The sequence below is a fragment of the Anomaloglossus baeobatrachus genome, chromosome 1 (assembly GCF_048569485.1).
Source record: "Anomaloglossus baeobatrachus isolate aAnoBae1 chromosome 1, aAnoBae1.hap1, whole genome shotgun sequence".
Lineage (NCBI taxonomy): Eukaryota > Metazoa > Chordata > Amphibia > Anura > Aromobatidae > Anomaloglossus > Anomaloglossus baeobatrachus.
In genome coordinates, this window is record NC_134353.1 from 274,355,008 (window position 1) to 274,382,711 (window position 27,704).

Sequence of the window (27,704 nt, forward strand, 5' to 3'; positions counted from 1 at the left end):
TCCAGTTATGCGCAGTAAACCACTCTGAAGCCAGGACGCATACACCCAGGTTCATACTGCGCATGACGTGAAGTGCCCAGCATTCAGAAGCCCAGTCACAGCGAACACAGGTACGCGCTTCACCGCTGGTGATGCTGCATTGAATAGCATGTCAGCACGCTCACAGGGGTGTATCAAGAGGGCGGACTAGTCGGGGTATATAATGCCTTTGGGACTAGTCCCCATGCTCATTAGGATAAAGTCCCTTTCTCTATGCTAGCGTATACAGGGACAGTTAGGAAGGGATTAGCAATATGTACCCAGAACTGCTCATGGTTCTGGGAACATATTGCACCAGACAGGTTCACTTTAAAGCCTTGGACTGGGGTCACATGGTGTTTTAGCCTGGTCATGGGCTCAATTTAGGCTGGCAAAAGGGGGTTCAGGCCATTGATGGGAATGATGTGGCGTGAGTCACTGTGCCCTTAGGTCAGACATTTTCAGCCATATCTACCAATTTGAGTTGGCCGCCAAAACCTAGTTGTCTGTGCCTTGGAGACAGCCTCAAATAGGCAGCTATGGCTGAAAATGATGATGTCTGACTGAGGGCATTGACTCTTGCTACACTATTACTGTCAATGGCTAAAAGGCAATATGAACCCAGCCTTGGAGGACAATTCTAAACCCAAACTGGTCTGTTTGGGTATCCCAATTCAATCTTGGCAAACCTGATCGTCATAAACAATCTGGCACTATATAAGTTGTAAGTATGAAGAAAGTGAAGTGGTTTAAATTTTTTTTTTTTTTTTTTAATGCACATGCAGAAAAAAAAATCTAGTAAAGTGTTTGTTCTGATTGCTAGGACCAGACTGATCCAAAAGTAGAAGTATGCCGTCATGATCAGTTTAAAACCAGTGAACCCAAAGTATCAGATCATTGGGGAGATGAGAGAACAAAAACTGCAGCAGCCAACAATGAAAAAACTAATTGTAACGGTCTAATTAGACCGTTACAATCTCTTGAAAAAGTATTCTCGGACTTCTCCATATTTTTATGTTATACCCACAAACAAGTGTATTTCATTAGGATTGTAAGTGATATACCATAAATAGCAAGTATTTGTGAAGTGTAAAAGGAAATTATACAGGGTTATGTTAAAAATATAAGACTGAAAACTGATGTGCATTTTTATTCAGCCCCCCTGTAGTCTGATACCCCTACATAAAACCCTGAGCTACCAATTGCCTCCAGAAATCAATTAGTAAATTGAGTCCACCTGTGTGTAATTTTTTCTCAGTATAATGACAACTGTTCTGTAAAGGCTTCAGAAGGTTTCTTTGAGAATATTAGGGGTCAAAAAGCATGAAAACCAAGGAACACACCAGACAGGTGAGGGATAAAATTGTTGAGACTAGTAAAGCAAGGTTAGTTTAAAAAAACAAAAAAAAAACCAAAACAAACAAACAAAAAAGCTGAATCTCTGAACATCTCAATATCGGAGCACTGTTCAATCCATCATCCAGACATGGGAGTATGGCACAGGTACAAGCCTACCAATGCACAGCCGTCCGCCTAAACGCACATCCTGAGCATGGAGACTACTAATTACAGAAGGAACCAAGAGGCCATGGTCACTGAGGAGCTGTAGAGATCTACAGATCTGGTGGGAGAATCTGTCCACAGGATGACTTTTAGCTGTATACTTCACAAATCTGGCCTTCATGGAAGAGATGGCGAGAGAAAGCCATTTTTTTTGAAAGCCATAAAATGTCGCGTTTGCAAAAAGCAAGAAGGGAATTTTGTTACTTACCGTAAATTCCTTTTCTTCTAGCTCTTATTGGGAGACCCAGACGATTGGGGGTATAGCTACTGCCTCCGGAGGCCACACAAAGCACTACACTAAAAAGTGCAAGGCCCCTCCCCTTCTGGCTATACCCCCCCGTGGTATCACTGGTTCTCCAGTTTTAGTGCCAAAGCAAGAAGGAGGAAAGCCAATAACTGGTTTAAACAAATTAACTCCGAGTAACATCGGAGAACTGAAAAAACCGTTCAACATGAACAACATGTGTACCCGCAAACAACAAAAACATCCCGAAGGACAACAGGGCGGGTGCTGGGTCTCCCAATAAGAGCTAGAAGAAAAGGAATTTACGGTAAGTAACAAAATTCCCTTCTTCTTCAGCGCTCTATTGGGAGACCCAGACGATTGGGACGTCCAAAAGCTGTCCCTGGGTGGGTAAAGAAATACCTCATGTTAGGGCTGCAAAACAGCCCTCCCCTACGGGGGTGTCACTGCCGCCTGCAGGACTCTTCTACCTAAGCTGGCATCCGCCGAAGCATAGGTATGCACCTGATAATGCTTGGTGAAAGTGTGCAGACTGGACCAGGTAGCTGCCTGGTACACTTGTTGAGCCGAAGCCTGGTTTCGTAATGCCCAGGACGCACCCACGGCTCTGGTTGAGTGGGCTTTTAGCCCTGAAGGAACCGGAAGCCCCGCAGAACGGTAGGCCTCTAGAATTGGTTCTTTGATCCATCGAGCCAGGGTGGCTTTAGAAGCCTGCAACCCCTTGCGCGGACCAGCGACAAGGACAAAAAGTGCATCGGAACGGCGCATGGGCGCCGTGCGGGAAATGTAGAGTCTGAGTGCTCTCACCAGATCTAACAAACGTAAGTCCTTTTCATACCGGTGAACCGGATGAGGACAAAAGGAAGGCAAGGATATATCCTGATTACGATGAAATGAGGATACGACCTTAGGGAGAAACTCCGGAATGGGGCGCAGCACTACCTTGTCCTGGTGGAACACCAGGAAGGGAGCCTTGGATGACAGAGCTGCCAGCTCAGACACTCGCCGAAGCGATGTGATCGCAACGAGAAACGCCACCTTCTGTGACAGGCGAGAAAGGAAACTTCCTTCAGAGGCTCGAAAGGCGGCTTCTGGAGAGCAACTAATACCCTGTTGAGATCCCATGGATCTAACGGCCGCTTGTACGGGGGTACGATATGACAGACCCCCTGTAGGAACGTGCGCACCTTAGAAAGACGTGCTAGACGCTTCTGAAAAAACACGGATAGTGCCGAGACTTCCACCTTAAGGAAGCCGAGCGACAAGCCCTTTTCTAACCCCGATTGCAGGAAGGAAAGAAAAGTAGGCAATGCAAATGGCCAGGGAGACACTCCCTGAGCCGAGCACCAGGTTAAGAAAATCTTCCACGTTCTGTGGTAGATCTTAGCAGAGGTGGACTTCCTAGCCTGTTTCATGGTGGCAACGACCCCTTGGGATAATCCTGAAGACGCTAGGATCCAGGACTCAATGGCCACACAGTCAGGTTCAGGGCCGCAGAATTCCGATGGAAAAACGGCCCTTGGTACAGTAAGTCTGGCCAGCCTGGTAGTGACCACGGTCGGCCGACCGGGAGATGCCACAGATCCGGGTACCACGATTTCCTCGGCCAGTCTGGAGCGACGAGTATGACGCGGCTGCAATCGGATCTGATTTTTTGCGCAGTACTCTGGGCAAGAGTGCCAGAGGTGGAAACACATATGTGAGCCGGAACTGCGACCAATCTTGCACTAAGGCGTCTGCCGCCAGAGCTCTGTGATCGCGCGATCGTGCCATAAATGCCGGGACCTTGTTGTTGTGCCGAGACGCCATTAGGTCGACGTCCGGCACCCCCCAGCGGCGACAGATTTCCTGAAACACGTCCGGGTGAAGGGACCATTCCCCTGCGTCCATACCCTGGCGACTGAGGAAGTCTGCTTCCCAGTTTTCTACGCCCGGGATGTGAATTGCGGATATGGTGGATGCTGTGTCCTCCACCCACATGAGGATTCGCCGGACTTCCTGGAAGGCCTGCCGACTGCGCGTCCCTCCTTGGTGGTTGATGTATGCCACCGCTGTGGAGTTGTCCGACTGGATTCGGATCTGCTCTCTTTCTAGCCACTGCTGGAAAGCTAGTAGGGTAAGATACCCTGCCCCGATTTCCAGAACATTGATCTGAAGGGTGGACTCCTGCTGAGTCCACGTCCCCTGAGCCCTGTGGCGGAGACAAACTGCTCCCCACCCTGACAGACTCGTATCTGTCGTGACCACTGCCCAGGATGGGGGTAGGAAGGATCTTCACTGTGACAATGAGGTGGGAATAAGCCACCATTGCAGAGAGTCCTTGGCCGTCTGGGAAAGGGAGACTTTCCTGTCCAGGGAGGTTGACTGCCCGTCCCATTGGCGGAGAATGTCCCCTTGCAGTTGGCGCAGATGAAACTGCGCAAAGGGAACTGCCTCCATGGCTGCCACCATCTTCCCTAGGAAGTGCATGAGGCGCCTTAAGGGGTGCGACTGGCCTTGAAGGAGAGACTGCACCTCTGTTTGCAGTGAACGCTGCTTGTTCAGCGGAAGCTTCACTATCGCTGATAGAGTGTGAACTCCATGCCGAGATACGTTAGTGAATTGAGTCGGTGACCGATTTGACCTTGCCAAATTGATGATCCACCCGAAAGTCTGGAGAGTCTCCAGCGCAACATTCAGGCTGCGTTGTCATGCCTCGAGGGAGGGTGCTTTGACGAGTAGATCGTCCAAGTAAGGGATCACCGGGTGTCCCTGAGAGTGCAAGACTGCTACCACTGCTGCCATGACCTTGGTGAACACCCGTGGGGTTGTCGCCAGACCGAATGGCAGAGCTACGAACTGAAGATGGTCGTCTCCTATCACAAAACGTAGAAAACGTTGGTGCTCCGTAGCAATTGGCACGTGGATATAGGCATCTTTGATGTCTGTTGAGGCAAGGAAGTCTCCTCGAGACATTGAGGTAATGACGGATCGGAGGGATTCCATCCGGAACCGCCTGGCGTTCGCATGCTTATTGAGCAGTTTTAGGTCCAGAACAGGACGGAAGGAGCCGTCCTTTTTTGGAGCCACAAAGAGATTGGAGTACAAACCCTCGCCCTCGTTCCTGAGGGGGGACAGGGATCACCACTCCTTCTGCTCTTAGAGCGTCCACCGCCTGCAGCAGGGCATCTGCTCGGTGGGGAGGTGGGGCCGTTCTGAAGAATGGAGTCGGAGGACGAGAACAGAACACTGTCCTGTGCACGTGAGCACAATGTCCGTCACCCACCGGTCTGTGACCTGTGGCAGCTAAATGTCGCCAAAGGCGGGGGAGTCTGCCATCAACCGCGGATGCGGAGAGAGAGAGCTGAGAGTCATGAGGAGACCGCCTTGGTAGCGGTTCCTCCGGCTGCCTTCCTTGGGCGTGATTGAGCCCGGCCGGAATCTGAGCCCGTCTGAGGTTTTGTAGCCCTTTTGCACGAGGACAATTGGGACCTGCCCGAGCTTGGGAAGGACCGAAACCTCGACTGTACTCTTAGGACAGCATTAATAGGGTAAGTCGCAGTGCAGACATTGCGGAGTTACGGACGCCTCTGCGGTACAGATGTACATGTGCACAAGGCCAGCTGTGCAAGAACAGCTGAAAAGGTTAGGTTGCCTATACGGCTGTGAATGCCGGAGCAACCGACACGCCGATAGCCTCCTAGACAGATTTCAACCAGAGTCCATCTGTCTGTGAATGGCATCTTTAAGTGAAGCCCCATCTCCAGTGCAACTGTGGCTCTAGACGCAAGCCTGGAGATTGGAGAATCCACCTTTGGACCCTGGGTCCAGCGCTTGACCACGTCAGGGGAAAAGGGATAACGTGTATCTTAAAAACGTTTGGAGAAGACGCTTATCTGGTAAGCGTGGTGTTTCTGGACTGCTTCTCTGAAGTCAGCGTGGCCAGAAAAATACTCAATATCCGTTTGAGATACTGAAAAGGGACTTCTCCTGCTGTGAAGCTGACTCCTCCACTGGGGGAGCTGAGGGAGAAAAATCCAACCTTCCATTGATGGACGCTATAGGATCATTCCGTATGGCGTTACCATCCGGTGTATCCGGATTGATAGCGATGTCAGGATCAAAGTCCTGGAGAGCTGCCTTATCATACAGAGAGTCCTCCTGGGACCCCCCCGTTCCAAATGAGGTTGGTCAGGAAGATTGCCCATGGCCTGTCTGGACTGCAAGTCTCTATCTTATGACAATATATCTGTCGAAACTGCAACTCCGTCCCTGTCCTTGGACAGGGATGACAGGTGGTTTCTTTGGCCACGACTAGTAGAGACCCCGGCAGACGAAGTGCTAGAGACGCCGGCAGACGAAGTGCTACAGGGGAGCATGCACACAATGGGACGGTGTCATGAACAGCATCCCATGTAGTAAAAAACAGCACTGAAAATCTGTGTTGCTTTTTTGCCGCTGCCGACTAGCCATCTAGAAGTATATAGCCAAGATTGGTGACCGTACAGTGCAATGTATAGCATACAAGCATAAAGTACAAATGAACACTGCAGCACAAGCAATACAAGCAGCATAGAAGCCTGTGCCCTGGCACCTCTGCTCTTCTGCTGCTGTAGACTAGTCATCTAGGGGAATATAGCCCAGAAGAGTGACCATACAGTGCAATGTATAGCATACAAGCACAAGTACAAATGCACACTGCAGCCCATGCAATACAAGCAGCATAGAAAAAAACCTGTGCCCCAGCACCCTTGGTTTTCTGCTGCTGTAGTCTAGCCATTCCAGGAGAATATAGCTAAGACTAGCGACTGTACAGTGCAGTGTATAGCATACAAGCATAAACACAAATGAACACTTCAGTACGTGCAATACAAGCAGCCTAGAAAGCCTGTGCCTTAGCACACCTGCTTTCCTGCTGCTGATGTGTCGCTCTCCAAGCGGGCATATAGCGACCTATGCAGTTAAAATACACATGTACACACTGCAGTATATATTGGGGTGAGCCCTATGTGTGCCGCTTACCGCCCGCCTATAAGCGGGTGTATGGTCGCCACCGTCCTGCCTGGTTGCCGAAAGTCCGAGCTCGGACTGCAGTAATGGCTGCCGGCGTCTTCCCCAGCTCGTGTGAGGAGGGGCGGGCCGTGGGCGTGCCCCAAGTCAGAGCGGGAATCCGGCGTCCGACAGTGTGCAGTGAGAGGGCTGGAGCATGTAAAAAGGCTCCAGCCCTCGGCGCTGCTGATTGCTCAGCGTCTGTCCCCTTCCCTGAGTGACAGGGAGGGGGCGGGAACGAAGCGGCACTAGGCCGCAGAAGCCGGGGACTGGATTTATAAGCGCCGCCGCCGTAAAAGCGCGGTCGGCGCCCAGTCCCCGGCGAACTACAAGTCCCAGCCGCGCCGCCGCTCCCGGAGCGTCCGGCGCGGTAGTTCCCAATACACAAAGTCACTCAGCAAAGCTGCAGTGACTGTAACCCTTTACTGTCCCCGGCGCACTAGCACACCCAGCAAGTCTGGAGTGTGCTGTGCCTGTGTGTACGGGGACACAGAGTACCTGTAATGGTGCAGGGCCATGTCCCTGAACGGTACTCCAGCTCCGTATCCAGCAGGTTCAAATGGGTCTGTGGATGGAGCCCGGCGTCAGAGCTTTGAGGCCGGCAGGATCCCACTTCCTCAGAGCCCCCCAGGGGGATGTGGAAGGAAAGCAGCATGTGGGCTCCAGCCTCCGTACCAGCAATAGGTACCTCAACCTTACAACACCATCAACGGGTGAGAAGGGAGCATGCTGGGGGCCCTATATGGGCCCTCTTTTCTTCCATCCGAAATAGTCAGCAGCTACTGCTGACTAAAATCTGTGGAGCTATGCATGGATGTCTGACCTCCTTCGCACAAAGCTTGAAAACTGGAGAACCCGTGATACCACGGGGGGGTATAGCCAGAAGGGGAGGGGCCTTGCACTTTTTAGTGTAGTGCTTTGTGTGGCCTCCGGAGGCAGTAGCTATACCCCCAATCGTCTGGGTCTCCCAATAGAGCGCTGAAGAAAGTAGGGTTCACAGCTAGCATGTAGAAGGTGCTCTGGTCAGATGAGAGCAGAGTAGAACTATTTTTAGCTAAATGTAAAATGCTATGTGTGCAGGAAAACTAATACTGCATATTTTAAAAAATACCATCCCCACTATCAAACATGTTAGAGGCAGCATCATGCTGTGGGATGATTTTTTTTTTTTTTTAGCAGGGACAGTGAAGCTGGTCAGAGTTCATGGGAAGATAGATGAGCTAGATACAGGGCAATCAGAGTAAAAACGGTTGGAGGCTGAAAAAGACTTGAGACTGGGGCTTAGGTTCAACCTTCACCAGGACAGTGACCCTAAACATACTGGCACAGCTACAATGGAATGTTTTAGATCAAAAGCATATGCATATGTGATCGGCCCAGTCACAGTTCAGACCTAAATCCCCGAAGAATATGTGGCAAGACTTAAAAATTGCTGTTCACCGATCCAAATATTTCAACCTCTAGTATGCAAAGATGATAGAAACATACCCTAAAAGACATGCAGCACTAACTGCAGCAAAGAGCTGAGAACCATGTATCACTTCAATTACTTGTTACTTTGTGTTTGATAAATCACAATATCCCAATAAAATGCATTTAAGTTTGTAAAGTTAAAAAAAAAAATAAAAATATAATATAATATAATATAATATATAATTGGATAAAGTTCACAGGGTCTGCAAACTTTGCAAGGCACTGTACAAGGCTCAGACAACGAATGGTGTCTAATGGTAGATTTAACCCCTTCACGACCGGCCGATTTTTCGCTTTCCGTTTTTTTTTTTTCGCCATTCTTATTCTAAGAGACGTAACTTTTTTATTTTTCAGTCAATATGGTCATGTGAGGGCTCATTTTTTGCGTAACGAGCTGTACTTTTCAACGAAAAAAAGTTTTACCATATAGTGTACTGGAAAATGGCAAAAAAATTCCAAATGCAGAAAATTGCAAAAAAAAAAAAAAAAGAGAATTTTGTTACTTACCGTAAATTCTTTTTCTTATAGTTCCGTCATGGGAGACCCAGACCATGGGTGTATAGCTACTGCCTCCGGAGGACACACAAAGTTACTACACTCAAAACGTGTAGCTCCTCCCCCCTAGCATATACACCCCCTGCTAGCCAGACCTAGCCAGTTTAGTGCAAAAGCTGAAGGAGGACATCCACCCACAAGAAGAGAGAGGAAAATCCGGAAGAACCGGGATCTCTGTCTACAACAATAACAGCCGGTGAAGACACACGGAACAAGAAACCTGCCAACAGGCAATAGGGAGGGTGCTGGGTCTCCCATGACGGAACTATAAGAAAAAGAATTTACGGTAAGTAACAAAATTCTCTTTTTCTTTATCGTTCCTATGGGAGACCCAGACCATGGGACGTCCTAAAGCAGTCCATGGGTGGGAATAAACAGACAACTGAGAAGCAGGAAAACCCAACTTCACAAATGGGCGACAGACGCCTGAAAGATGCGTCAGCCCAAGCCCGCGTCTGCCAAAGCAAGAGCATGCCTTGGATAGAGCTTCGAAAAAGTACGCAGACTAATTCGAGCTGCAGTCTGACAGACCTACTGAGCCGTAGCCTGGTGCCTGAAAGCCCAAAAGGCACGGACCGGTCTGATCAAATGTGCTCTGATCCCCGGCGGGGAAGGCACTTGAGTACCTTGTAGGCCTCGGAAATGGCCGACCTAAGCCAACGAACCAGGGTCGGCTTAGATACCGAGACCGCTACGTTGACTAGCAGTCAGTACCAGAGAGAGAGGTGCACCGCCTAATAACGGCGGTGCGAGACACATAGATCCGGGGCGGCCGCACCAGATCCAGGAGATGCCACGCTTCCTCAAAGCGATGAACAGGAGCCGGACAAAAGGAAGGCAGGAAAATTGCCCCGGATAAGGTGGAAGCAGTAACCACCTTAGGGAAAAAAATCCGGAGTCGGACGGAGACCACCTTGTCTTGATGCAAAAGACCAAAGAAGGGGGTGACTCAGAGTGCAGCCAGAACTCCCTGGCGGGAAATTATAGCCACTAGAAAGACTACTTCCTGTGAAAGATGAAACAAAGAAACCTCCCTAAGAGGCGCAAAGGGGGGTTTCCGGGAACCGGGAGGACCGGATGAAGGTCCCAGGGTTCCATAGGCCGCCGGAAAGGCGGAATGATGTGAGACGCGCCCTTAAAAAGGAGCGCACCGGAGCCAGCCGGACGATACGCCGCTGGCACATACTGACAGAGCCGAGACCTGTCAGTTATTGAGGGATAGTCCTAGCTGTAGACCGGACTGTGGAAGGGACAGGAGGGTCGGCAAGGCTAAAAAGGTCCAAGGACACCTTGGAGCTCGAGTCATAGCGGAGATGACTTCAGGAAGGATACCAGAAGTCGCTAAGATCCAGGACTCAATAGCTACGCCGTCAATCTGAGAATGCAGAATTCTGACGGAAAAAACCGGACCTTTGAGAAAAGGTCTGGACGGTCCGGAAGATGCCATGGCAACCCAACGGACAGAAGGAGCAGGTCAGGATACCAAGCCTGCCTGGGGCAGTCTGGAGTAAGAGAATGACCCGACGTCCCCTTTTTTTTTTTTTTTTTTTTTTTTTTTTTACTGATCTTGCGCAGGCCTCTGGGCAAGAGGTAGAGGCGAAGCTGGATCAAACATGAACCAGTGTGTCTACTGCAAAACCTGAGGATTGTGGACCACGGTTGGACAGCTGAAATAGTCTGCCTCGCAGTTTGACATCTAGGATGTGGGCTGCGGATACGGTGGACTAGGAGTCCATTGTCCACTGAAGAATGTTGAGGCGCCAAGATTGCCAGGCGGCTGAGTGTCCCGCCCTGGAAGTTGACGTAGGAAAACGCTGTCACGTTATCCGACTGAACTCGAATGTGCCTAGCCGCCAACAGATGGTGAAGGCTTAGAGAGCTAGAATACAGCTCTGATTTCCAGCCCATTGATCTAGAGGGCTGATTCGGACAGAGTCCAAGCGCCCTGCGCTCCGCGGTGGAGATATACTGCTCCCAAGGCGGAAAGACCAGCACCCTGGTGAGGATCACCCGGGACGGGGCCAGGAAGGAGCGTCCCTGAGACAGAGTGGCCGAAACCACCACTGCAAACAAGCCCCCGGTCAGTGGCAAAGCCACCACACCGTGGAAGGAGGGAGTTCGCGTGTACAGCGGAAAACATCCAGTCTCAGAGGACGCAGGCGGGCAAGGAATCGCTTCCATTGACGCCACCGTCTGACCAGCACCTGTATTTGGTGTCTGATAGAACGACGTCGACCGCCAGCGGAGGGACTACTGATCGACTAAGAGCGGCTTCACAAGAGCCGACAGTCTCGAATTGCGTCCCTAAGAACCTCTGGTTCGAAGTCAGAGTGGACTTGAACAGAATGACAAGCCACCCGAATAGGTTAGAGTGGCGAGAGTAAGCGAAGTACTCTGCTAAGAGTCTGCACTGGATGAAGCCCTGAGAAGAAGGCCGTCCAGGGCAAACGATCACTGCCAAACCTTAGGGGTGCAGGACCCTAATCACAGCAGCCCCATGAGAATACTCGATGGGCCGTGGCTAACCGCAAGGGAAGAGCCACGAATTGGACCACTCTGATGGCAAAACGTAGTCAACGCTGGTGTGAACCTGCGATTGACCCCTGCAGAAAGGCATCTGTGATGCCGATGACTGCTAGGGAATCTCCTTGGGTTCTTGATTGGTCCGGTGAAAAAAAACACACGGAACAAGACTGAGACTCCATGTGAAAACGCCACACCTGACCATGCTTGAAAAGCTAAAGATCCAGGCCGGAAGGCACCACCCTGTTCGGGGACTGGAAATAGATTTAAACAAAAATCTCAGAACCGTTCCCAGTCGGGAACCGGTACAATTACTCCATTGGCCTGCAAGAAATGCACGGCCTGTGAGAAGCCTTGGAGCCGGGAGGAGGTGACAGAAAAAATCTGTTTGGCGGGTGGACAGAATTCCATCCTGTAGCCATGGGAGATATAATCCCGCCCCCACTGAACGGAGACGTGTTAGAACCATACGTTGCCAAGTGGAGAGAGCCTGCCACCGACCAGGAGGAGGTTGGCGGCTAGATAGCTCGGAGGAAGCTGACTAAGTGGCAGCATCTCCTGCGGTCTTCTAAAGACGCAGCTTCAAGCCAATTGGTTCTATGAACCTAGGCCGAGCTAGAGGACGATCAGATGGAGGAACGGAAACCACCGAAACCTCAACTGATTCCTGCCCTGGACAGGTTCCCTGGTTTAGGTTTGTGGCAAGGAAGAACTCTCCTCGCCGAGAGCTTCCTGAATTTCATCTAGTTGGTTCCGAAGAGACTGGTCCCACCAAGGGGAACCCAGTAAGGACCCTCTATAGAGGCCTCTGCCTTCCATTTCCGAAGCCACAGGAGCCTGCGGATAGCGAGGAAAGTAGCCAAGACCACCGCCGTGCGGTGTCCAGCATGGCAGACTTGGCAGAGGATGAAAAGACTGAAGTCTGGAAGTTCAGGCAACCGTCTTGGGCATAGAGTCCCTGTGAGGGAATGCATCTCCTCTGAGGAGCCATCAGCCACTGACATAACGGTCCGGGCTGAGCCACCTGAGGTGAATGAGCCCACCTCTTGACCACCATTGGTGGACAGGGGAAACACAGTCCTCAGAATCACGCTTCATGGGAAGCGACTGTCAGAGCGGACGGACCCTGGGCTGGTCACAGGGGCCTGAAAACTGGAGTGGTTTAAGGAACACACGTTGTGTTCACCTAGATAAGGTAACTCCGGCTGATTGAGGTCCAGTACAAAATTAATGTACCGTGGGATCCTTATAGAGGTGCCGTCAGCCACTGATACAACTATCCGGGCTGAAAGTCTAGACACCGGAGTGGCCACCCTTGGCGAATGAGTACACTCCTTGACCACCTCTGATGGAAGGGGGAGACAGGCAGCAGAACCCCGCTGTGGGATCTGCAGGACAGGCTGCGGGCTTGGACGCAGCGGCCTGAAAACTGGAGTGGTTAAGGAACACACTCCTTAAAGGTATACTGATGCCTTTTGCCAGCGGGGAATACTCCCCTGATACAGGCGGATGGAGGTCCAATACAAGTATAATGGACGCAATCCAATCATTCGCATCCGCGTCACCTACGGACGGATCAAAGTACCTAAGGCAGCGTCCGAGCCCCTGATAGAGACATCCTCCTCGTCCAGAGAGTCAGCTCGTATCGGAGCTGCGGGACGGGGAGGACAGGGGACCCTGCGTCTCCCTGTCAGGAGGACGGGGTCTGTGAGCTTTGCTGAGCAAGCAGAGAACGCCCTGAGAAGGGGGCTGCATGCTCAGCAGATGCCGGGACAGCCGACCCCTGGAAAAAAGATTCCCCCAGGGGTCAGCCACCGAACCCGGAGCAGCTGGAGGGACCATGAATGAGCCTCCAAGCTGAGGGGCCACAGTGGTTATGAGCTCGCCGTACGAGCCCACCAGCAGTGGATAATAAAAAACAGCCTGCAGCCTCGCTCTGTGAGACCTGCTGCAGAGGTGGGGTTCAGCCTGGGGCGACTCCAGGCTGAGGCACCACCACATAAGAACCATTACAGTATGGGCCGGTTCAGGCAATATAAGCTTACATGCAGAGCATGTAGTGTACAGCCTTGGAGCTTTGCTCCTAGAGAGACATGCTGCTGAGGAGGAGGTTCTAAAATAAAGAATTAACTCCTTCAGAATGCCTTGATAGTGTATAAAAAGTGCACAACCAGAGGTTGTGACTTATCAGGCCGCTATTGTGAGTGCCCCCCCAGGTTCCAAGCCTGGACCCCCAGCCAGATATCCACTCCCTCTGCACTGCAGAGCAGCCAGCGCCGATCAGCGTACTAAGAACGCTGAGAAAATGGCGCTAGAGTGAGGGGGGAGGGCGGGGGTTAACCCAGGAGCGGGAATCGGAGGGCTAAGAAGATGTACAGGGGAGGGAATCATCTCCCAACAAGGAGTGTCCTCCCCTGTGCAGAGCGGCGGTTGGGCGGCGCTGCAGAGTCCCCCTGCATGACTGACATGCAGGGGAACGAAACGAAAACTAGGCCGCGGCTGAAGTCGGGGCCTAGAGTTATGCATGCGGCCGAAAATCAGGCATCATCGGCGCGGTACACAGTAAAAACCGTGGAACCGGCCGGAAACACAGTAAAAGCAGCATTATCAAAGTCAATCACTGTCCCCCCAATAAAGTGCCCCACATTGCAGAAGGACCCTCTGAATAACGTCTCTATACTTAGCTTTGAGACGCAGGGTCCAGTCCCTGGTGGGGTGGGGGTCCAGTGCTCCGTCCAGCAGGGTCCTGCCAAAGGGCTGCGGATGGAGGCCGGTCTCCTGCAAGGCAGTGAGAACCGTGTTGGCTCTCACTTCAAGCCAGAGCCCCTAAGGGATGGTGAAGGAGCGCGGCATGAAGGGCTCTTGCCCTGAATCAACCTTAACAGCACCGCCGCCAGGGAGGTGTGAAGGGACATGCCGGGGGTCCAGTGGACCCGCTTTTCTTCCAAATCTGTAGAAAAAATGAAAAATCAAAAAAGGATGCATGTGTGTGTGTGATCCTCCTGACACAAAGCATGAAACTGGCTAGGTCTGGCTAGCAGGGGGTGTATATGCTAGGAGGGAGGAGCTACACGTTTTGAGTGTAGTAACTTTGTGTGTCCTCCGGAGGCAGTAGCTATACACCCATGGTCTGGGTCTCCCATAGGAACGATAAAGAAAAGTGCGATAGCACTATGGTTTTTGAGATATTTTATCCAGTGTTCACTGTATGGTAAAACTAATGTGTGGGTGTGATGCCTGAGGTCAGTGCGAGTTCGTAGACACCAAACATGTATAGGTTTACTTTTATATAAGGGGTTAAAACAAATTTGGAAGTTTGTCTGAAAAAAGTGGTGCACGTTTTATGCCATATTCCATGACCCGTAGCATTCTCATTTTTCGGGATATATGGCTCAGTAACTGCTTATTTTTTGCGACTCGAGCTGACGTTTTTAAATGGTACCATTTTTGCGCAGATTCTAAGTTTTGATCGCCTGTTATTGCATTTTGCGCAAAAGTTGTGGCGACAAAAAACGTCATTATGGAGTTTGGAATTTTTTTGCCGCTACGCTGTTTACTGATCAGATTAATTGATTTTACATTTTGATAGATCGGGCGTTTCTGAACGCGGCGATACCAAATGTGTGTTTGTTTATTTTTTTTTAACCCTTTAATTTTCAATGGGGCGAAATGGGGGTGATTTGAACTTATGTTTTTTTTTTAATTTTTTTTACTTTTTTTATTTTACTAGTCCCCTAGGGGGCTATTGCGATTAGCAATCCGATCGCTCTGCACTATCTGCTGATCACAGCTACACAGCTGTAAACAGCAGATACGCTCTCTTTTGCTTTCCTGGCCACCGTGGAAAGCGAAAGTGAAAGTAGTTCATGTCTAGCACAGGAGTCATCACATGACCCTGTACTACCATGACAACCATCGAAAGTCACTTGATCATGTCACGTGAATTCCGGTATCGGGCGGTAAGTAAAACTTTACCGCGTTCGCGTTTATAATGACGCTGTCACATATTGACAGCGCCATTACAGGGGTTAAACGGCACAAGCAGATAACGATTCTGCTCGTGCCTAGCAGGCACACATCTCAGCTGTGAAAATCAGCTGAGATGTGCGCCGATCGCAGCATGCTGCTGCCAGGAGAGACCGCAGGCAGTAACGTTATGACCGCTAGGACGTAATTTTACTGCCCGCGGTCGTTAAGGGGTTAAAGCTCATAATTCTGTCCAACTTTGAGAGTCAAATGGAAGGAAATGGAAGACATTGGCGGCACATATAATGTACAACAATAGCTTATTTGTATAAATCCAGAAAAAAGCACCAAAACCAGCCAAGGAGTGTTTGTGAAGGCTCTCCTTGCCAAATTTTAATTTTTTTTTTTTTAGTGGATTTATACAAATTCAGTATATGGTGGCTCAGTCATTAGCACTGAAGTTTTGCAGCACTGGGGTCCTGGCTTCAAATCCCACCAAGAACAACTGTATGTTAGGTTTGTATGTTCTCCCCATGCGTAGGATTCCTCCAGGTACCCCGGTTTCTTCCCAAACTACTACTAATAGGGAATTTAGCTTGTGAGCCCCAATGGGAACAGTGATAAGGTCTTTAAAGCACTGGAATAAGTGGATTTTTGTGTACTCACAGTAAAATAGTTCTCTTAGCCATCATTGGGGGACACAGGACCATGGGTGTTATGCTGCCTATCCATAGGAGGAGGACACGAAGTGGATGCAAAAGCATAGCTCCTCTGCAGTATACACCCCCTGGCCGGGCCAGGTAACCTCAGTTTTAGTACACAAGCAGTAGGACAAAAAAAAAACAAAAAAAAAACAAAAAACAAAAACAGTAAAAACTTCTCAGAGGAACATGAGAAAAGAAGAGAGTCATAACCAAATAAGGTACTGAGAGAACCAAGGCCCAACAGGGCAACAGGGTGGGTGCTGTGTCCCCCAATGATGGCTAAGCGAAAACGATTTTACGGTGAGTACACAAAAATCAGTTTTTCTCTGACGCCTCATTGGGGGACACAGGACCATGGGACGTCCTAAAGCAGTCCATGGGTGGGAAACAAAAGAAGACAACACAACCCAAGGACTAGGAACCAGTCCTAGACAGCCTGGAGCGCCTACTGAGAGAGGTGCTCTACTGCCATTTGCAGAATTTTCCTACCCAGATTTGCCTCAGTTGAAATCTGGGTATGGACTCTGTAATGCTTTGAAAACGTATGTAGGCTAGACCAGGTCGCAGCCTTACACACCTGTTCCACTGAAGCCTGATGCCGAATGGCCCATGAAGCGCCAACTGCTCGCGTGGAAGGAGCCCGCAGCCCACTAGCAATGGGCTTGAGTTGCAAGCGGTAGACTTCCTGGATCGCAGAGCGAATCCAGCGAGCCAGAGTCGCCTTTGAAGCTGCCTGTCTCTTCTTAGGCCCCTCAGGAATGACAAACAAAGTCAGTTTTCCTAAATGAGGCTGTCCTGGATATGTAATATCTGAGAGCTCTGACGAGGTCTAACGAATGCAGAAACCTTTCCACCCTATGAACCGGGTGTGGACAAAAGGAAGGCAGAACAATGTCCTCGTTCAAATGAAACGGGGTAAGAACCTTTGGAAGGAAATCTGGAAGGGGGCGCAGAACCACCTTGTCTTGGTGAAAGATCAGAAAAGGCTCGCGGCAAGAGTGTTGCTAGCTCCGAAACCCGTCTGATGGACGTAATTGCCACCAGGAATGTTACCTTCCAGGACAGAAGAGCAAGGGAGGATTCCTTGAGGGGTTCAAAGGGAGACCTCTGGAGACCGTCCAGAACGAGGTTGAGGTCCCATGGTGCCAGCGGCCGTTTGTACGGGGGAACTAGATGGGAAACTCCCTGGAGGAAGGTCTTGACTTGCGGTTTTTGAGCCAGGCGGCATTGGTAGAAGAGTGAGAGCGCTGAGACCTGCTCTTTAAAAGGGAACTGAGAGCCAACCCCGCTTGCAAGCCAGACTGTAGAAAGTCGTCAATTTTGGGGATGGCCAGAGGCATAGGCTGGACCGCGGGGGAGAATCACGCTCTTTTTGTTAATACCCAGGTCTCAATGGCCATGCCGTCAGCTTCAGGGCTCTGGAGTTCTGATGGGAAATGGGCCCTTGGGTCAGCTAGTCTGGGATGTCTGGAAGGTGCCACGACGCGTCTGTGAGCATTTGTACCAATTCGGCGTACCAGGCGCGCCTGGGCCAGTCCGGTGCCATCAGTATAACCGGGACTCCCTCTGCCTTGATCTTCCCGATTACCCGCAGCAGCAGGGGTAGAGGTGGAAATATGTAAGGCAGGCGGAATTGGTGCCGAAATTGGTGCCAGGAGCAGACTAGAGCATCCGCGCCGATGGACTGCGGGTCGCGTGACCTGGCTATGAACGCGGGTACCTTTGCATTCAACCTTGAGGCCATTAGGTCCACGTCTGGTGTGCCCCAGCGAGTGCAGATGTGTAGAAACATCTGGGTGGAGAGACCATTCTCCTGCGGCCAGGCCTTGGCGACTTAGAAAGTCTGCTGCCCAGTTCTCTACCCCCGGTATGTGTACCGCTGATATCACTGATCTCGACGATTCGGCCCAGCTGAGGATCTTGTGGGCCTCGAGATAAGCCGCTTTGCTGCGGGTGCCCCCCTGCCGATTGATATTGGCAACAGCTGTCGCATTGTCCGATTGGACTCGAATCTGACGACCCGCTAGCAGAAGGCAGAACGCTCTGAGCGCGAGGAAGATCGCGCGGAGTTCCAGGATGTTTATGGGTAGGAAAGACTCCTGGGGCGTCCAACGTCCTTGAGCAGTGTGGTGCCGGTACACTGCTCCCCAGCCTAGGAGGCTGGCGTCCGTGGTCAGGACCAGCCAGTTCACTGGGAGAAAAGATCTCCCCTTCGATAGGGATGATGACCGAAGCCACCAGCGGAGTGCGTACCTGACTGAAGGCGTCAGGTGAAGATGTCTGTCCAGGGAGAAGGGGCTCTTGTCCCAGGCCGCTAGAAGGGCTAGCTGCAGTGGGCGGAGGTGCAGTTGAGCAAAGGGTACTGCTTCCATAGCCGCCACCATCCTGCCGAGCACTTTCATGCTGAATCGAATGGAGCGAGACGGAGGACGTAGAAGGCAGCGTACCGCTCGTTGAAGAGCGATTGCCTTGTCCTGAGGGAGAAGGATCAAGCCCCGACGGGTGTCCAGGGACATGCCCAGGAAGGTGATGGATCGTGATGGGATCGGGGATGATTTGCCCAGATTCACTAGCCACCCTAAGCAGGATAGGGTGTCCAGAGATCTGTACGCTGGTTGAGCAGTCGCGGAAGGAGGGGGCCTTGATGAGGAGGTCGTCCAAGTAAGGGAGAACGACTACTCCCCTGGCGTGAAGGACGCTCATGGCGGCCGCCATGACTTTGGTGAAGACCCTTGGTGCGGTGGCAAGGCCGAAGGGTAGAGCTACGAATTGAAAGTGGGAGTCTTGAATTGCGAAGCGGAGGAACTTTTGGTGATCTGGGGCGATGGGTATGTGCAGGTACGCGTCCTTGATGTCTATGGATGCGAGGAATTCCCCTTCGACCATGGATGCAATAATGGACCTTAGGGACTCCATTCTGAATCTCCGTACGTGCACATGTTTGTTTAGGTTTTTGAGGTCCAGGATGGGTTGAACTGACCCATCCTTTTTGGGGACCACAAAGAGGTTGGAATAAAACCCCCCGAACTTCTCGTCGTCTGGGACAGGTATCACTCCTGCTGTTTGGAGCGAGTGGATTGCTGAGAAAAAAAAGCTTCGCGTCATTTAAGTCTTTGGGGGGTTTGAGAGAAAGAATTTCGGACCCCACCCCCGAGTCGGTTCTATGTAGTAACCGGAAGACACAAGGTCTCGCACCCATTTGTCATCTGAGGCGGCAGCCCAGATGTGATGAAAGAGCCGCAGTCGACCTCCTACAATGAGTGTCTTCCGGGGCGCCGAAGGAGTCATGAGGGGGGAAAACGTCGTGGCAGAGTCTCCCTAGTCCTGGACTGTTTCGGTCTAGGCTGCCATGACGAAGTGGGTTTCGGGGAGAGCCGAGGTCGGTCCCTGCGTAGTCCGCGGCTGGTGGCAGGGACAGCATGGGATGTCGACCAACCAAATGAATTCCGAAAGGAGCGGAACGAGGACTGTGGACGTCTGGTGAAGGACGTCCTAGACTTCAGCTGGGAGAGGGAGGTACTCTTTCCTCCCGTGGCGTCAGAAATGAGCTTGTCCAGACGTTCGCCAAACAATCGGTCTGGAAAAAAGGAGAGGCCCGTGAGAGACTTGAGCCAGAGAGCTCTACGGTATTTGAGACGGCAAAGGCTGCGCAGGTAGCAGCGTCCATGGAGGCCTGCATGAGGTACTCAGCCGCAGCGGCAATTTGAGCTGTTACCTCTGTGAAGGTATGAGTGAACTGGGATTCCTCAAGCGAAGTGTTAAGGGATTCTGCCCAGAGATCGCCTTTGCGACCCACACAGCGGCAAAGGAGGGCGAGAGGGAGGAACCCGCAGCCTCAGAAGCAGAGCGGGCGAGGTGCTCCACCAGTCTGTCGGGTCCTTGATGGACGAACCATCGGGTAAAGACAGGAGCGTTACATAGGTGCCAGACCGGATCCCACCCGTGCACGATGTGGGGCAGACTCAGCGTCCATGATCCACATGCTGTGGTCCTGCCCTAGTTTGGAGGCATTTTGGAGGGGTGTGACCTCAATCGTTAACAGAGTGTATATCACAGATCTGAGCTTTACCCCCTTGGTATGTATCCTGGGATATATAGAAGACCTGAAGTTGGAAGAAGAGGGTAAAGTGGCGGCTGCCCGTATGCTATATATGGCAAGAAAATTAATAGCACAAAATTGGATTACTGATCAGGTCCCCACCATATCAGTTTGTTAAGAAGGTTAACTGGATAGTAAATCTGGAGAAGGGAATATATTTAAAAAGAAATTGTATGGCCAAATTTGAAAAGATCTGGGCCCCGTGGATAGACTCTGGTCTGGCATCTAGGGATCTATTTAGGTTCAGATTGGGCTTATTTTAAATTATGATATAAATAGATGAAAGGCAGTACGACTGTGGGAACAGTAACCTCCTACCATGAACTCGTTCCCTTTCTGTGTCTGGCTATAAGACATGTATGACGGTTACTGAGATAGGAAAATGGATGATCCAGATCCTTTAATATACCATAGGTCATGGGGTTTTCTGTGGCGAGCTGCGGCATCTATATATCACATGTGGGGAATGGTCAAATATATGTTTATTGCTTCTTGGTTTCTCAAGTGGGGGGGTGGGAGGGATGGGACTGTAGGGGTTATGTTGACCCCGAATTGTATGTTTTATGTAATGTATAAAATCTTTAATAAAAACAAATTTTGGTTAAAAAAATGACAGGAGCGTCTTTGTGGTAAGGCGGGAGACCGGGGTGGGGTCGACAGAGGACGGATCGTCCCAGCCCTCAGGGGCAGGTGAGGCAAAAGGGTACCGGGACTCCATGAGTTTTCGGTTACCGAAGCGCCTGTCAGGCTTCTCCCTTTGCTTTGTAAGGTCGTGTCGGGTGGTGTCGATGCGGGACTGGCCAAGACATACACAAGTGTGACTCTGGCCTTAAAAGGGAAACTGTCAGTAAGTTTTTCCTGCCTCATCTGAAAGTAGCATGATATTGAGGCGGACACTCCCCCCCCCCCCCCTTCCAATTCCACCACTTTGCTGGATGCTGCAGTTCTGATTTAAGGGAATCTGTCACCAGATTTTTGCTACGTTATCTGAGAGCAGCATAATGTAAGGATAGAGACCCTGATTCCATCAATGTATCACTTAGTTTACTGGGTGCTGCAGTTGTGATACAATCAGTTTTTAGATGGGCCAGGGCAGGGAGGAAAAAACAAAAAAAAAAAAAAAACCCAGAGGGCCAGGGCGTGCGTGCTAGTTATGGGGCCACAGCATTTGTATCCAATTTTTATGGATAAATTGAAATACTGTAACATAGGAAACTGAATGGTCTTGTAAATGATTAATTTCTGAAAATGTAAATGACACGGATTGCACACAAGATAACCTATCCTAAAAGGGCTTTAGTCACCCAACTTCAGCCCCCCTTGGTCTGTCACTTTTTACATTTTGAACTTCCTGCCAGCTCCTCCTGTGTCTTCAGACTACATTTCCTCTAAGAGTATGTGTCCTGGCTTCTGAGGGGAGGTGTATTCGTCTCACAGCCCAGTATCTACACAGGCGCCTGTGCAGTGCTGTTCACGTAGTTGAATTAATCAATAATACTGTGTCGGAGTCAGAGTGCACATACCACCTACTCCGGCGCCATTTTATTGAAGACACTTTCTGGTGATATTCAGTTTGTTACAGATGATAATCACAGTGTCTTCAATAAACTGGCGCAGAGTTGGCGGTTTGCGCATAGAGTGAATCAGTCGCCATTTTATTGAAGATTTCAACTACGTGAACATAGCCCTGTGCAAGCGGCCACAGAGGTGATGGAGGTGGACACAGTGCAAAAAACTTAAAATGGAGGAAAGCAGCCAGGGGAGGAATAGATAAAAAACCCCACCCAAAGTACCGCCACAATGCTAAATATCGACACACTGAGTTAATAGCTAGCCCTGTATAATGAAGATGGGACGCAGGCTCATCTTCCGGGCAGTATATGCCCCGTAGCCCAGAAGATGAAGGGAATTTTGTTACTTACCGTAAATTCCTTTTCTTCTAGCTCTTATTGGGAGACCCAGACGATTGGGGTATAGCTACTGCCCTCCGGAGGCCACACAAAGCACTACACTAAAAAGTGCAAGGCCCCTCCCCTTCTGGCTATACCCCCCCGTGGTATCACGGGTTCTCCAGTTTTAGTGCCAAAGCAAGAAGGAGGAAGCCAATAACTGGTTTAAACAAATTAACTCCGAATAACGTCGGAGAACTGAAAAACCGTTCAACATGAACAACATGTGTACCCGCAAACAACAAAAAAATCCCGAAGGACAACAGGGCGGGTGCTGGGTCTCCCAATAAGAGCTAGAAGAAAAGGAATTTACGGTAAGTAACAAAATTCCCTTCTTCAGCGCTCTATTGGGAGACCCAGACGATTGGGACGTCCAAAAGCTGTCCCTGGGTGGGTAAAGAGATACCTCATGTTAGAGCTGCAAAACAGCCCTCCCCTACGGGGGTGTCACTGCCGCCTGCAGGACTCTTCTACCTAAGCTGGCATCCGCCGAAGCATAGGTATGCACCTGATAATGCTTGGTGAAAGTGTGCAGACTCGACCAGGTAGCTGCCTGGCACACTTGTTGAGCCGAAGCCTGGTGTCGTAATGCCCAGGACGCACCCACGGCTCTGGTTGAGTGGGCTTTTAGCCCTGAAGGAACCGGAAGCCCCGCAGAACGGTAGGCCTCTAGAATTGGTTCTTTGATCCATCGAGCCAGGGTGGCTTTAGAAGCCTGCAACCCCTTGCGCGTACCAGCGACAAGGACAAAAAGTGCATTGGAACGGCGCATGGGCGCCGTGCGGGAAATGTAGATTCTGAGTGCTCTCACCAGATCTAGCAAACGTAAGTCCTTTTCATACCGGTGAACCGGATGAGGACAAAAGGAAGGCAAGGATATATCCTGATTAAGATGAAACGAGGATACGACCTTAGGGAGAAACTCCGGAATGGGGCGCAGCACTACCTTGTCCTGGTGGAACACCAGGAAGGGAGCCTTGGATGACAGAGCTGCCAGCTCCGACACTCGCCGAAGCGATGTGATCGCAACAAGAAACGCCACTTTCTGTGACAAGCGAGAAAAGGAAACTTCTTTCAAAGGCTCGAAAGGCGGCTTCTGGAGAGCAACTAGTACCCTGTTCAGATCCCACGGATCTAACGGCCGCCTGTACGGGGGCACAATATGACAGACCCCCTGCAGAAACGTGCGCACCTTAGGAAGACGTGCTAGATGCTTCTGAAAAAACACGGATAGTGCCGAGACTTGCCCTTTAAGGGAGCTGAGCGACAAGCCCTTTTCCAACCCCGATTGCAGGAAGGAAAGAAAAGTGGGCAATGCAAATGGCCAAGGGGATACTCTCTGTGCAGAGCACCAGGATAAGAAAATCTTCCACGTTCTGTGGTAGATCTTAGCAGACGTCGACTTCCTAGCTTGTCTCATTGTGGCTACGACTCCTTGAGATAATCCTGCGGACGCTAGGATCCAGGACTCAATGGCCACACAGTCAGGTTCAGGGCCGCAGAATTCTGATGGAAAAACGGCCCTTGGGACAGTAAGTCTGGTCGGTCTGGCAGTGACCACGGTCGACCGACCGTGAGATGCCACAGATCCGGATACCACGATCTCCTCGGCCAGTCTGGGGCGACGAGTATGACGCGGCTGCAATCGGATCTGATCTTGCGTAACACTCTGGGCAAGAGTGCCAGAGGTGGGAAGACGTATGGGAGCCGGAACTGCGACCAATCTTGAACTAATGCGTCTGCCGCCAGAGCTCTTTGATCGCGCGACCTCGCCATGAATGCCGGGACCTTGTTGTTGTGCCGGGACGCCATTAGGTCGACGTCCGGCACTCCCCATCGGCGACAGATTTCCTGAAACACGTCCGGGTGAAGGGACCACTCCCCTGCGTCCATGCCCTGGCGACTGAGGAAGTCTGCTTCCCAATTTTCTACGCCTGGGATGTGAACCGCGGATATGGTGGAGGCTGTGTCCTCCACCCACATTAGAATGCGCCGGACTTCTTGGAATGCTTGCCGACTGCGCGTCCCTCCTTCGTGGTTGATGTATGCCACCGCTGTGGAGTTGTCCGACTGGATTCGGATCTGCTTTCCTTCCAGCCACTGTTGGAAGGCCAGTAGGGCAAGATACACTGCCCTGATTTCCAGAACATTGATCTGAAGGGTGGACTCCTGCGGAGTCCACGTCCCCTGGGCCCTGTGGTGGAGAAACACTGCTCCCCACCCTGACAGACTCGCATCTGTCGTGACCACTGCCCAGGATGGAGGCAGGAAGGATCTTCCCTGAGACAATGAGGTGGGAAGGAGCCACCATTGTAGAGAGTCCTTGGCCGTCTGGGAAAGAGAGACTTTCCTGTCCAGGGACGTTGACTTCCCGTCCCATTGGCGGAGAATGTCCCATTGAAGTGGGCGCAGATGAAACTGCGCAAAGGGAACTGCTTCCATGGCTGCCACCATCTTCCCGAGGAAGTGCATGAGGCGCCGTAAGGGGTGCGACTGGCCTTGAAGGAGGGATTGCACCCCTGTCTGTAGGGACCGCTGCTTGTTCAGCGGAAGCTTCACTCTCGCTGCTCGAGTATGAAACTCCATGCCAAGATACGTTAGCGACTGTGACGGTGACAGATTCGACTTTGGAAAGTTGATGATCCATCCGAACGTCTGTAGAGTCTCCAGCGTAGCATGTAGACTGAGTTGGCATGCCTCTTGAGAGGGTGCCTTGACAAGTAGATCGTCTAGGTAAGGGATCACCGAGTGTCCCTGAGAGTGCAAGACTGCTACCACCGCCGCCATGACCTTGGTGAAGACCCGGGGGGCTGTCGCCAGACCGAATGGCAGAGCTACGAACTGAAGATGGTCGTTTCCTATCACAAAACGTAGAAAACGTTGATGTTCTGTAGCAATTGGCACGTGGAGATAAGCATCTTTGATGTCTATTGAGGCAAGGAAGTCTCCTTGAGACATTGAGGCAACGACAGAGCGGAGGGTTTCCATCCGGAACCGTCTGGCGTGCACATGTTTGTTGAGCAGCTTTAGATCCAGAACAGGACGGAACGAGCCGTCCTTTTTTGGAACCACAAAGAGATTGGAGTAAAACCCTCGCCCTTGTTCCTGAGGCGGTACAGGAACCACTACTCCTTCCGCTCTTAGGGAGTCCACCGCCTGCAGCAGGGCATCTGCTCGGTCTGGATGTGGGGAGGTTCTGAAGAACCGAGCTGGAGGACGAGAACTGAACTCGATTCTGTACCCGCGAGACAAAATGTCTGTCACCCACCGGTCTTTGACCTGTGACGTCCAAATGTCGGAAAAGCGGGAGAGCCTGCCCCCAACCGGAGATGCGGAGGGGGGGGGCTGGAAGTCATGAGGTAGCCGCTTTGGAAGCGGTTCCTCCATTTGCTTTCTTGGGGCGTGCGTGAGCCCGCCAGGAATCTGAGACTCTTTGCGTCCTCTGAGTCCCTTTGGACGAGGAGAATTGTGTCTTGCCCGAACCTCGAAAGGACTGAAACCTCTGCTGCCATTTTTTCTGCTGAGGTTTGCTTGATCTGGGCTGGGGTAAGGAAGAGTCTTTACCCTTGGACTGTTTAATGATGTCAGCCAATGGCTCGCCAAACAGTCTCTCTAGATAAAGGCAAGCTGGTTAAACATTTTTTGGAACCAGCATCTGCTTTCCAGTCCTTTAACCACAAGGCTCTGCGCAAAACTACCGAATTGGCGGACGCCATTGAGGTGCGGCTGGTAGATTCTAGGACCGCATTGATAGCGTAAGACGCAAACGCAGACATCTGCGAGGTAAGGGACGCCACTTGCGGCGCCGCTGGATGTATGATAGCATCCACTTTTGCTAAACCAGCTGAAATAGCTTGGAGTGCCCATACGGCTGCGAATGCTGGAGCAAACGACGCGCCGATAGCTTCATAGACAGATTTTAACCAAAGGTCCATCTGTCTGTCATTGGCATCCTTAAGTGAAGCGCCATCCTCCACTGCAACTATGGATCTAGCTGCAAGTTTGGAAATCGGGGGGTCTACCTTTGGACACTGGGTCCAGCGCTTGACCACATCAGGGGGGAAAGGAAAACGTGTATCCTTAGAACGTTTAGAGAAACGCCTTTCTGGATGAGCGTCGTGTTTCTGGATTGATTCTCTGAAGTCAGAGTGATCCAAGAAAGCACTCAATTTACGCTTGGGATAGAGGAAACGAAACTTCTCCTGCTCTGCAGCTGCCTCCTCTGCAGAAGGAGCTGGGGGAGAAATATCCAACAGTCTATTAATGGCTGAGATAAGATCGTTTACCATGGCGTCCCCATCCGGGGTATCCAGATTGAGAGGGGTTCCAGGATAAGACTCCTGATCACTCTCTTCAGACGCATCACAGGGCGACTGATTGCGCTGAGACCCTGAGCAGTGTGATGACGTTGAGGGTCTTTCCCAGCGAGCTCGCTTAGGGTGGCTGGGGCTATCATCTGAGTCATAATACTCAGCCTGGGAAGCCGGGGACCCCCTTGCAGTCTGGGCTAATTCCAACTGAGGGGGATTAGAGGACAGAGACCTCGCCGTGTCCATAGACTGAGCCCCAGTCATGGATTGCAAAGTTTCAAGGATCTTTGCCATAGTCACAGACATTCCATCAGCAAAAACTGCAAAGTCTGTCCCTGACACCGGGGCAGGACTTACAAGCGTCTCAGCCTGGGTCACTACCCCTCCGGACTCCGGCTGGCGAAGCAGCACCGGATCTGAGCATTGCACACAATGGGGGTCTTTGGAACCTGCTGGTAGAGCAGCCCCACATGCAGCACACGCAGTGTACACAGCCCTAGCCTTGGCAGCCTTGCGTTTTGTGGATGACATGTTGCTGCCTCCTCAGAGCGATCTGGGGTATCCAGCCAGGAAGCGACCTCACAGTGCAAGAAATAAATAAATATATATATCTGGTGACACAGTACACCAATACACACTGAGGCACTAGAGGGGCCAGCTGAAATGCCGCTTACCGCCCGCTTAAGAGCGGGTGTGTGGTCGCCAAAAGCCCCCTAGTCCAGGTCTCCCAGAGCCTTGCGTCCTTCCTCCAGCCAGACTGCATGTAATGGCTGCCGGCGTCCTGAGAGAGGAGGGGGGGCGGGCCCTGGGCGTTCCTGGCTAAGAGCGGGAAGCCTGCTTCCCTCTGTGCCTAGTGAGAGGGCTGGAGCATGTAAATCAGGCTCCAGCCCTCGTCGCTGCTGCGAAACAGCGTCTCTCCCCTACCCTGATTGACAGGGTGGGGGCGGGAACGAAGCGGAGCTAGGCCGCAAAAGCCGGGGACTGGATTTATAAACGCCGCCGCCGTAAAAGCGCGGTCGGCGTGTCCCCGGCGCACCACAAGTCACAGCAGCGCCGCCCGGTCCAGTGGGGGTCGGCGCTGCGTTCCCACAACACAAAGTCCCCCAGTAAACTGTAGGAACACTAACTCCAACGTTACGGTCCCCGGCGCACTACAACACCCAGCCAGCCCGGAGTGTGTCTGTGCCTGCCGGGGACACAGAGTACCTGTATGATGCAGGGCCATGTCCCTGATTGTACTCCTGCTCCGTATCCATCAGGTGCTATGGGTCT

At 51.4% G+C, this 27,704-nt stretch overlaps 1 protein-coding gene across 12 annotated transcripts in view; it reads right to left on the reverse strand.

The window, feature by feature from the left end:
• The window catches only part of CENPE (centromere protein E), a 383,839-nt gene that overhangs the window by 142,058 nt on the left and 214,077 nt on the right, over nucleotides 1-27,704 (reverse strand). The window lies entirely within an intron of this gene.